General features: G+C 36.3%; 1 pseudogene; it reads left to right on the forward strand.

Annotated features, from left to right (window-relative positions):
- Positions 1 to 11,078: 11,078 nt before the first annotated feature.
- On the forward strand, positions 11,079 to 11,264 carry LOC138385691 (H/ACA ribonucleoprotein complex subunit 3 pseudogene; annotated as a pseudogene).
- Positions 11,265 to 12,387: the final 1,123 nt, after the last annotated feature.

Genomic DNA, 12,387 nt, shown 5'->3' on the forward strand with positions numbered 1-12,387 from the left:
AAAGGTATACAGATTGGAAATGAAACTGTCTTTATCCACAGACAATATTATTGTCTATGTAAAAAATTCTAAGGGATCTATAAAACATTTACTAAAACTAATGGCAAGGTCACAATATTCAAAGTCAACATAACCAAAATCAGTAGTATTTTTTTTTTTTTTTTTTTTTTTTTTTGAGACAGAGTCTCACTCTGTTGCCCAGGCTAGAGTGAGTGCCGTGGCGTCAGCCTAGCTCACAGCAACCTCAAACTCCTGAGCTCAAGCGATCCTACTGTCTCAGCCTCCTGAGTAGCTGGGACTACAGGCATGCACCACCATGCCCGGCTAATTTTTTCTATATATATATATTTTTTAGCTGTCCATATAATTTCTTTCTATTTTTAGTAGAGATGGGGTCTCGCTCTTGCTCAGGCTGGTCTCGAACTCCTGAGCTCAAACGATCCGCCCACCTCGGCCTCCCAGAGTGCTAGGATTACAGGCGTGAGCCACCGCGCCCGGCCAGTAGTATTTTTATATACAAGAAGTGAGCAATTGGAAATTTTAAAAAATGCCATTGAAATATAATAAAATATGAAACACAAAAGAATACATTTAAAAAAAAGATGTGTAAAACATACAGAGAGAAAACTACTAAACTTTATGAGAGAAATTAAAGATGATTAGATAAATGGAAAGATACATTGTGTTCATAAATCAAAAGATTGAAAATTGTTAAGTTATCAATTCTCCCCAATTTGATCTATAAATTCAACACAATTCCAAAATCCTACCAGGTTTTTTTTGGTAAAAATTACAAGAATAACCCAAAATTTATATAGAAATGCTAGGCAACACTTAAGATAGCCAAGATAAAATAAAATAAAAAAGTTAGAAATCTTTTAAAGAAGGAAAACAAAGTTGAAAGTCTTAACATTCAGGCTTAATATACAACTTACACTTAGTATAAAGATACAGTAATCAAGACAGTCTGGTATTGACATATAAATCAATGAAACAGTGTAATGAGTCTAGAAACATACCTACACATATATGGCTCATTGATTCCCAATGTATTTCACTGTGGAAAGGTTGCTCTTTTCAACAAATGGTGCTGGAAAATTGTATATTCATATACCAAAGAGAGAGAGAGAGAACTTCAACCTTCATATTCACACCATATTCAAAATTTAACTCAGAAAGAATCACAGACCCAAGTATGAGTTTAAAACTTTAAAACTTCTAGAAGAACTTATCATAAAGTGAAGTGAGGGAAAGACACAAGGAAAAGGAACAACACAGACCTGGGAAAGTGGCACAAGCCCTATGGAAAGAGCCTGGATGCAAAGACTGACTTCTTTTCCCACTCTGCTGTTGATTAAAGCTCAAGGCTGCCTAGGACAAGGTGGTTGGTCATTGCTTTGCACAGGTAAGAATGCAAATAACATGCTTTGCCTTTACTTAAAACTATTTCCTTATAATCCTTTATTTAAAAATTACTATACAATATATCATTCTTTAAAATCATCAAGATCTCAAAGTTAATAGTATATCAATAATATTTTCTAATTAAAATAAATCAAGATAATCATGGTTAAACATTTGGAATAAAACCAGTATTATTCTTAAAAATTAAGACAATATCTTGTTAGGTAGAAAACAAAAAAAAAAAAAGAGGAAATTATCAATATTTTATCTACCTCTTGGTCTTATGCACAATAAGTGTCAAGGAAATATAAAGTTTTGTTTGCTCTAGTCTTTACAGGGTTAATTGTCAGTAAGTCATTATAGTACTCAATTAAAAAAATAAAATATCCAGCAGAATATTACTATTAAATAAATAGATCCTTTTACTATCTCAATTTTCTTTACATTTTTAAAATTTATTTCTAATGAAATAAAGGCCATAACAAAGCATTTATCTGAGAGTAAACAATAAGTAAATGAAATATAATATTTGAAACCCAATAATTAAAATCATATACACTTCATTTATATTTTTAGAGAGTTTTTTAAACGCTGGCACAAATTATTTGATGTGATTTTTCCAAAAACCCCATGAGTAGGAATTATTCCAATTTACAAGTAAATCAATTAAGATTCAAAATTATAAATCATTTATTTTGGTGGAAGATTATTTAATGGCATGAGAAAGTGACAATGATACATTACTACATTATAAAAAACAGTATAAAACATGATGTAAAGTTTGATGTTATTTTTATATGTACATATATATGCATATTTTTAATTAAAAAGGCTGTAAGTGCAAATGCCAAAGGAAAAAATAAACTTCTAGAAGAAAACATAGAAGAACTCTCTGTTCCTTGGGTTATACTCAATTTCTTAAAAAGCATAAATTATAAAAGCAAAAAGTTAATAAATTGAACTTCAAAATATTAAAAAATTTGCTTTTCAAAAGATATTGTTAATAAAACAAAAAAACAAGTCATAGACTGAGAGAAAATATTTGCAAAACATATCGCTGATAAAGGATCTGCTTCAAGAATGTACAAAGGGTCAGATATACTTTGGGAGGCCACAATGAGAGGATGGCTTGAGGTCAACAGTTCAAGACCAGCATCAGCAACACAAAGAGATCCCACTCTACAAAAAACTTTTAAATTAGGCAGACATGGTGGCATGAGCCTGTAGTCTCAGCCACTTGGAAGGCTGAGGCTGGAGGATTGCATGAGCCTAGGAGTTCAAGGCTATAGTGAGCTATAGATGGTGCCACTGGATTCCATTTGGGTGACAGAGTGAGACCCCGTTTCTAAAAAGAAAAAAAAAAAAAAAGAATGTATAAAGAACTTTTACTACTCAGTAAGACAAACAATCCAATAAAAATTGATGAAAAAATTTGAAAGAACACTTCATCAAATAAGATACATAAATGGTATGTAAGCACATGCAAAGATGCCCAACATCATTGGCTGTTAGGAAGATGAAAATTAAAAACACACTGAGATACCACAAGACACCAGAATTTAAAAAAGAAAATCTGTCTTAGTCCATTTGGTACTGCTATCACAAAAATACCTGAGGCTGGGTAATTTATGTAGAACAGAAATTTATTTTCTCACAGTTCTGGAGCCTGGGAAGTTCAAGATTAAGGCATGGGCAAGTTTCTTGTCTAGTGAGTGTCTGGTCTCTGTTCCAAGATGGATGGCGTCTTGAACACTTTATCCTCCAGAGAGTGTCTGGTCTCTGTTCCAAGATGGCGTCTTGAACACTTCATCCTCCAGAGGAAGGAACACTGTGTCCTCACATGATGGAAGAGTGAAAGAGAGCCAACTCACTCTGTAAACCCTTTTTATAAGAGCACTAATCCATTCATGGGGGAGGACTCCCCATGACTCAATCACCTCCCAAAGGCCACAAGTCCCAGTACTATTGTATTAGGGATTAAGTCTCCAGCACATGAATTTTGGGGGACACATTCAGATGGCAATACCAAATGCTGGCAGGACTGTAGAGCAACTGGATCCCTCATATAATGCTGGTGGAGATACAAGATTATACAGTCACATAAAGAGTGTTAGTTTCTTATTAAGTTAAATATAATCTCACCATGGAACTCAGCAGTCTCACTCCTAAGTATTTAACCAAGAGAAATGATAAGATATGGCCAGACAAAGACATGTACTTAAATGTTAATGGCCTCTTTATTCATTAATAGCCAAAAATTGTTAAACCACTCAAATGTTCAACTGGTGAATATAACAAATAAATTGTTGTATATTCATACGATAGAATGGATCTGCGAAAAAAGGAGACACAGAAGACTGAAGACAACATGATTCCATTTAAAATAAATTCTAGAAAGGGCAAAACTACACTGACAAAAAGTCATTTAGTAGTGTCAGGGACCAGGGATAGGGAGAGGAAATTGATGGGAAACGAATAGGACGGAACTTTCTTGGAGGGATTGATATGGTCTATATTACGACTGTGGTGGTAATTACACAACTGCATATGGTTGTCAAAACCTAGAATTGCAAACTTAAAATTGATAAATGTTGCTGTATGTAATTTACCCCATTAAAGATGATATTTTTAAAAAGGAAATTAGAAGGAAGGTCATATTTCACTATAAAATATATTCCATAATTGAAGTCTAACTCCAAACAAGGGATCCTTTACATTATTTGTAGATGATTATTGTAACCTTGGAAAACTCATAAGAATTCTCCAAAAACTAATGGAAATAATATGAGGATTCAGTAAAGTGATTGGCTATAAAACCAATGCACACAAAAATGTTGTGTTTTCCTATGTGCAAGTAATTAGAAGTAAGAAGCTTACTTATAATAGGGGGAAACAATACATTCCAAAAATTTACAAAATACATATCTAATAAGTATACAAAGGAAGCATTAAATCACTCCTGAAGAAAAAAGTAAAAAAAAAAAACGAACAATAATTAACTGTAAAGATGCACTCTGCTCTTGGTTAGGAAAACTTTGTGTTGAAACTCTTCTCTTTTTTTTTGAGATGATGTTTTGCTATGCTGCCCAGGAGGCTGGCTGGTCTTGAACTCCTGGGCTCAAGCAATCCTTCTGAGTAGCTGGGATTACAGGCGCATGTCACCACGGCCAACTCTTTTTTCTAAATTGAGCTATAAATTAATTGCAACCTCAATTCAATCAGTGAAATTGTTTTTAAAATAATCCCAAATATATATTCTAATTTTGAATACAATTCACGAAGTACTTCATTGGAGAAGGGATGGATTATTTAATATATGACATTGTGATAAATTTTAAGATTTTGGAAAATATAAATTTATGTTTATACTTCAATCCATAAGTCACAACAAATTCCATTCACATCAAAGATTTATATGCTAAAAATAAAACCATAAGGTTTAGAAGGAAATATGGGTATTTTCTTTTATTATCCCAGGGTTGGGAAGATCTAGCTAAGCATGCATAAAATTCAAAATACAGAAAGATAAAATCTAATAAATATGACTACATAAAAATTTTAACTATCTGTGATGCAAAAATTTATTGTAACTAAATTCAAATGATAAATGACAAAGTAGGTAAAAAAAAATTGCAACACAAATGACGAAGGGCTAATTTCCTTAAAATTAAAATAGCTCTTACAAGTTAATAAAAAAAGACAACCAACCAATAGAAAATATGGCACACATAAAGAGGCAATAAATAAAAGGGGAGAAAGTGCAAAGTGGCCCATAAAATAAAAAGATGCTCAACATCACTTGTAATTAAAGAAATTCATGTTAAATAGCAAAGAGGGGCCATTTTTCAGACAGAGAAGAGACCAAAATTTTGTTAATACTTGGCATGTCTGCCATACGCCTCCTAATGCAGTAAAAAATAGAACACAGCTTTATAACTATGGGGCAGCAAGAGTTGTCTTATATGTGGGAGTAATTACACCACTGAATGCCAGTGTGGCCCTTGCCCCACCCTAATGGCATGAGATGCAGAGAGCACGAAACCCTGGGTACCTTCAACTAAACCAGAGAATTCCAGGTTCTCCTCCAAAGGGCAGAAAGGAGGCATTGGGAAACTGTGTCCTCACTTTATCAAGCCTTCTGCAGTAGTTCTCAAACTTCGTCAAGCATCAAAATCAGCTGGAGAACTTGTTAAACCCAGATTGCTGGACCTTGCCACCAGAGTTTCTGATTCAGGGGGGTCTAGGATAGGACAAAAGAACTTGCATTTCCAACAAATTCCTAGGTGGTCTCAATGCTGCTCCCCCTGGGACCACATTTTGAGAAGTATTAGTCTAGTAAGTACCTTTGCCCTGCTTGCTTGCTGTTTCATTGGTAAACTTAAGTCAAAGCAACATTGATCAGAGTCCCATTCTTCTTTGCCAGTCTTTGAAATCAGTCCAACCCTCTCTCGTCTGGCTTAGCTTACTAATGTTGGTAAAGACATGGATAATAAAATACTTTCCCACAGTGCTAGTGGGAGAATAAATATATGCAGTTCTTTTCAACTTGGCAATATTTCTCAAAATTCATATGCATATATTCTTGGCCCTGAAATTCCATTTCTAGGAATTTATCCCGCAATTTATATACTCCCCTCAAAAGCACAAAGATTATATGCACAAAGATGTTTATTGTAGCATTATGATAATAGCTGAAAACTGAAAAGAACTTAAATGTCAGCCAATCGTGAGTTGTTTAAATAAATTAGGGTATATTTCACCGAATACTTTGTAGCCATTAGGATGAATGCGATAGATTTATCACACTGAAATGGAAATATGTTCACAGTGTATAATAAAGTACAAAAGATGAATTACAGAATAGTACAAGAAAAGCAATTCATTTTGTTAAAATTAAAAAGATACGTATATAAGATTTGACAAATCTTATGCATAATGTGATTGCTATGGTCAGAATGTTTATGTGCTCCCCAAATTTGTATATTGAAACCCAACCACCAAGCTGATGGTATTAAAGGGGGGGCCTTTGGGAGGTGATTAAGATAAGAGAGTGGAACACAGGGAATTTGTGTCCTTATGAAAGAGACCCCAGAGAGCTCCTTTGACCCTCCATCTACTGTGTGAAGACATGGCAAGATGACAGTCATCTATGAACCAGGAAACAGGCCCTCATGAGACACCAAATGTACCAGTGCCTTGACCTTGGACTTCCCAGCCTCTAGAATTGTGAAAAATAAATGTCTATTGTTTATACCTAGCCAGTTTGTGGTATTTTGTTATAGCAACCCAAGAGAACTCAGTGATAAATAAATATAAAGGTATGATTGATATGTATGCACATAACACACACACATGGGTATGTATGCAGAGAGAAGGTTTCTGAAAAACTCCCAAAAGAGTTAGCCTAGGGAAAGGGGGCTGGTGCCTCAAAAGCAGTCAAACTATCTGACTAGGGAAAGAGCAGCTATGACATCAGATGACACCTACTTTGCAATTTTCCTGTTGGAATCATTTTACGACAAGCACATATGCCATGTTTAATTTATTTTCAAAACTATTTTTTAAAAAGCAAAGCGAAACAACTAACATCATACCACCAATGCTTCAACATTAAGCAATTTCTGTCTATTGGTTTGTCAGGGCCTTTAATTGGAAAAAAATATTTGTTGCCTTGTTTTTAGTCACTGTGTATAACTGAAATTAATAAAACTATGCCTCATTTTATAAAATAAAAATAAAATAGAAAATAGATAAGGTATCCACCATAGATGGAAAGGGACCCAGTCAGCCCTTCCTCCTCTCATGCCCTATACTTTGCCCCCATTTTAATTCTATTGCCAATGTTTTAAAGAAAATTTAGCATCATTATATAATCTCAAATGTAAATATTCATTTTACCTGTCTATAATTTCTCTGTTGACTCTATAGTTCCTTCAATAACCATGAACTGAGTTGCTATGACTCTTGCCTACTTCATGTTGCTGCCATTTCAATGAATTCTGAGGAAAGAACCTACCGGCATGACAGTATATAATGCTAGTACACGACAGAATATATGCCAGTATATGATAATAACACTGGGGACCTAGAATCCCCCTAATGGCAAGGGTGTACCTGAAATTAACAACCTGTAATGGAAAAGTAATGAATTCTGTTGTGGGCCTGATATTCAGGACTCGCAGGCAACCAGGTCAAGCTGGCATTTCGATATGCAAACCTGCTGCTGTAAAGTATAAGGCCAGCTCTCAGGGGAGAGAGAGCAGGGCTAGAGGTACAATCCAATCTTAAACTTCTCTTTAAGTCATGAAAACTTAAGCCATGAGATAAATATTTATATGCTCTGAATTTTTTTTTTAAATACAAAGTATCACAGAGCCATAATGGATAAATATCTCACATTATTCCTCAACCTGAAAGAATAAAATAAGATTTGGAATTCCAAAGAATGACACATTTTCTCATTCTCATAAAGTATATGGAGGAAGTACTGCTGCAATCTCTCACTCCATAAAGAAATTCTGATATTGTCTTCTATAAAGATTCTATCATTTGAAGCAAACTGGATCATGAAAACATACCCAACATATTATGTATCAAGCAATGTAAACTAAGAAGTTTCCTTACATCCTGTAATCAGTTATCCTTTTTCCTTCACAAGGCAAAAATGTCACATGTTATGGGTCAAGTGCCAATGAACACGACATCTTGGTTAGGTTCTTAATTGACTTCAGTCACTCATCCATAATCTTTCTCCACTGAAACCACTCTAGGTGTTTTCCTTAGTCACCTTAAGACAGGCTCAAAATCCTTTAACTGTTTTAATTTTCTGTATCTACCCAACTAGCTAATTTGACTATAGCCCCACCATTTGGGATATATGATTGGATATCGTTGCACATTTGCAGTTGTGTACAGGGAACAAGGCTGGAATTGGGAAAGCCACAGAAAAGCAGTTGAACTACACATAGGAAACAGAGATTCAACCAATGCAAAAAGACTTCTAATTGTCCCAGTTAAATCCTGTGTCCCTGGCTATGGAACTCAAAGTGCTTTATAGTGATTATCAAATGAATCACCCAAACATCCTTGCACATCAGCAGGGAGAAAGTACTATAATAGACACTTAATGGATTGGAAAAACTGCACCGCAGAAAGGTTAAGTAATTTACCAAATATTGCAGAGTGAGTCAGGATTGGAACAGAAAATAGTCCTCAATGACCCTCATCTGGTCACCAGTCCCAGCTGCATAAACACCTCTGTTTGTCTAACTTTCTCCATGTAATAGGAACTAGCAACGGATTTAATCTTCTCCCTATCGACCGCTGTTTGTTGGTTCTCTTTTGTCCCTCCTTATTTTCCCTCCAGGGTAATGGAAAGGATGCTAGTAATATTTGGATATCATTATGTCCCACAAAATGCTTTTACACACATGATCTCATCTAAGTAAACAAACCCTTTCTCAGCATTCTGCATTTCTCCAATCCCTGACTCCAGCTGACCTGAGATTGTCAAAAGACACCATATATGAAATGCAGTGGGGGGGATGGGATTTCCTTTCAGCTAAGATTTTTATTATATTAATAGACACCCAGGATAATTATGCCATCTTTTGTTCTTTTATTCACCAAATATATATTGGACACCACTGTGTGCAAGACAGTGCTAACTACTGAGGATATGAAGATAATTAAGATATAGTCCTTAAAAAAGGACTCCTAAAAAAAAGGAGCCAAGATCTAAACATGGAAAAAATTTACAAATATAATATCACAGGTGCCTCAGTGGAGGTATGAATAGAATGTTCTTGGAATATCAATGAGGGAGAAATGTGTTCTGCTTGAGGGAGTCAGATAAAGCAACTGTGCTGAATTGTGTCCACATGTTCTTTTCTCCTCCACATCCTCTCTCCACCCAGTCTGTACCGTAAGAAGCCAACTGTTGTGGACAGTATCACCCATGCTCTCCTGCTTACCCTCTAGCTTTTGGTTGAATCGGGCAATGGTTGACCCCAGCAGGAGATCAGGAAAATAGGGGTGCAAAAATAGGTAGGTGGTTAATTTTCCCAGATTCCTCTCTGCCCAATTACAGTTTTGCAGGGATTATGTTCCTCTAGCAAAGGCCAACACTCCTGTCTTAAACTCATAAGTCATTCTGGGCCACTGTTCCCTTATTTACTTCTTTAGGCCCAGGGGTGGTCAACTTCCATCTTTATTAACCACCCCCAAACCCCGGCTCCCACCCCCGCCCCAGAGAGCTTCACTGTCTTTTGTATCACCTAACCTTTTGTGAATAATTTCTCCACTGGCAGAAGAGTGAGCTATTGAATTTAGAGTAGAGAGTTACTAAGGAAGGAAGACCCAGGAAGCAGGGAGCCTAATTAGGTACTGTTGGGATCATATAGGTGAGCTAGAACATAAATCGAAGCAACAGTGTACTGCTCAGGATGGAAAGCAGATAACTGACTTGCAAGGCACTTTTGAAAGTTGAACTGCCAGGCCAGGTAACCAACTGGACATTGAGGAGAGTGAGAGAATGAGTGAAGCTGAAGTTAACTGCCAGACTATTAGAAAAACATACGTTCCCTTACAAACAAAATAAAGATAATTTGGCATAAATGCTCCCATCTGTTCGTTAAGTCTCCTGCTCTTGCATTTGGAAGGAAATCAATAGTCACCTTCAAGGGAGCTTGCACGGCAAACATGAAACACACCTGAGCATATGTAGCCTTCTCAGGTACACTCCATTGCTTACTACACATGTATGCAACCCCAGAGCCCCTCCTGGAGCTACACAACACCATCCAGGATAATGGAGATCACAATGTCTTTGGAGTTCAGTCTTTTCACATGCATTGAAGTCAATCCTTTTGACAATTTGCACAATGAAATTACCCCTCAGTCTCAATACACTGGAAGGATCTTTATGTCAGGGATGATAAGAGCATTTTATATTCTAACATCCATCTGAATGGTGATAAACCTGGTGGTTTTGTTGCTTTCTCTCAAAGGCTTGGCTGCCCACCTGTGCTTCAAATTTCTATTACCTCTAAAAGCACAAAGTGCAAACGAAGGCTTTTTAAATGTTATTGCCAGACTACTTATTAGGGTCAAAATTTCTAGAGAAATGCTTGTAAAATATATACTTGTAAATAGGTATAGACATAGGTGAAGATGAAATTCCAGAGATAATAAAAAATACATCCTTCTTTTTGAAATATTAATAATGAGATATTATAACTATATTGTAAATGCATTCCAATTCTATCAAAGATGCAAATTGAACCTTAAGAAATAGTTATATTCAAATAAAGTAACTCAAATTAGGAGGCTCAAATGACCTTGTCATTCCTTCCATTTATTAAATCTGTTGGGCTTTAAACGAAAACTCTTTTCTTCAAGTAAAATCACACTAAGTCTCAGGAAAAAGCAACTTTTCTGGAGGTACTCTGGCAAAACACAATATGTAAATTGTGCATGGGAAAAAGTGATGACTGTGCAAAAAATTATGTGTTTTGGAATATTGATAGCATTATTCCTAATGGTTAAAAACCACAGATATTAATGTTTAACAACAGAGAAGTGAGAAGGAAATTGACAACAGGTGAGGTGGTCAGGCAGGTGGAGCTGCAGGCAGAATTGCAGAGGGAAGTGGAACCCCTGGCTTAAGTGTGGCCATGTTTCTCCAGCATCACCTCAACGAGCAGGAAGACCAGTTCTATATGTTGAAGAAACTTGACCCTATGGGACAACTGACCTGCTCAGCCCATCTTGCTCAGTTCTCCATGGATGACAAATACTTACAGCAATGAATCACCATCAAGGTGCTCATGACCCACCAACCGCACCCTGTCCTTGGGTGATCCCTTAAATTTTATGCCTCTGCTGCCACCTGCTACCCCTTGGAGACTTTCTGTAACCAACCTCTTCAATCTGTGAGCCTTGAAACCTTCTTATCACCATTGCCCTTTGGAATCCAATCTCGATATTGCCTTTGATGATGCTTGTGTGAGGCAATCATGGTAGCATTCCCCCTTAGAGGGGACACAATTGAATCTTTGTTTCATATTTTGAATCACAGCCAGGTTCTTAAAGATAAAATGATTTGAAAACAAAAGCAAATACAAATAGAATTGACATGGTACATCTCCTTGGGTGCCAAAGAGATAGTTCTTTTGTTCAGTCTCATGTAGCCAATCCTCGATCCAAGAACACCAGTACAACACAGGTACAACACTGCATTGCCAGTACAGTCTACTTTCTTCTCAAGGTGAATTTGCCTCTGCAGTTTTTTATGTTCTTGCTCAGCAGCAGCAAAGGTTTCCTTAACATTGAATTTTGAAATGAAATATTAGTGTCTCTTCCAGAAGGTACTGGAGTTTCTAATGCAAATTATGCCCTACCACTACCACCCAATTCTGTATACCAAGCGAAAGGGCAGATTTCAAAAGTGACACAGACCTTTAAAAGTGGCTCAGATTGAAAACATGTGTTTACATCTTCTGTTCTCTCTCAAAATACTGCTAAAATGATGATTAAAAAATCACCTGCAAAAACAAGGAGATGAGAGGAGACAACGGCAATCAAGCTTAAATGCCAGAAAGTAGATGGCAAGAGCTGGAAATAAGAGAGGAAAAAACAGACCATACCCACAGGTCAGGAATCTAAAGGGCATCTGTATTCTTAACAGAAGCACTGGACATCCAAAGACAATAAAACAATGACTTCAAAACCCTGAAGGAAAATGATTTCAAACTGAGGAGTCTATACTGAACCATGTTCTTATTAGAATATGAGGGTAAGATACAGATTTTTTTTCACACATGTAAAATTTCAAAACATCGTACCTACTACACAGGGTTACTCAGGAGGGTACCAGAGCAGTACCAGTGCTCCCTCCAAAAGAAAGAGTTACCAAGGAAGCAAAAGACAGAAACATAAGGTCCCATCCAGACTAGCTATGTAATTTGTAGGACCCAGTGCAAC

Source organism: Eulemur rufifrons, chromosome 7 (assembly GCF_041146395.1).
Source record: "Eulemur rufifrons isolate Redbay chromosome 7, OSU_ERuf_1, whole genome shotgun sequence".
NCBI classification, from domain to species: domain Eukaryota; kingdom Metazoa; phylum Chordata; class Mammalia; order Primates; family Lemuridae; genus Eulemur; species Eulemur rufifrons.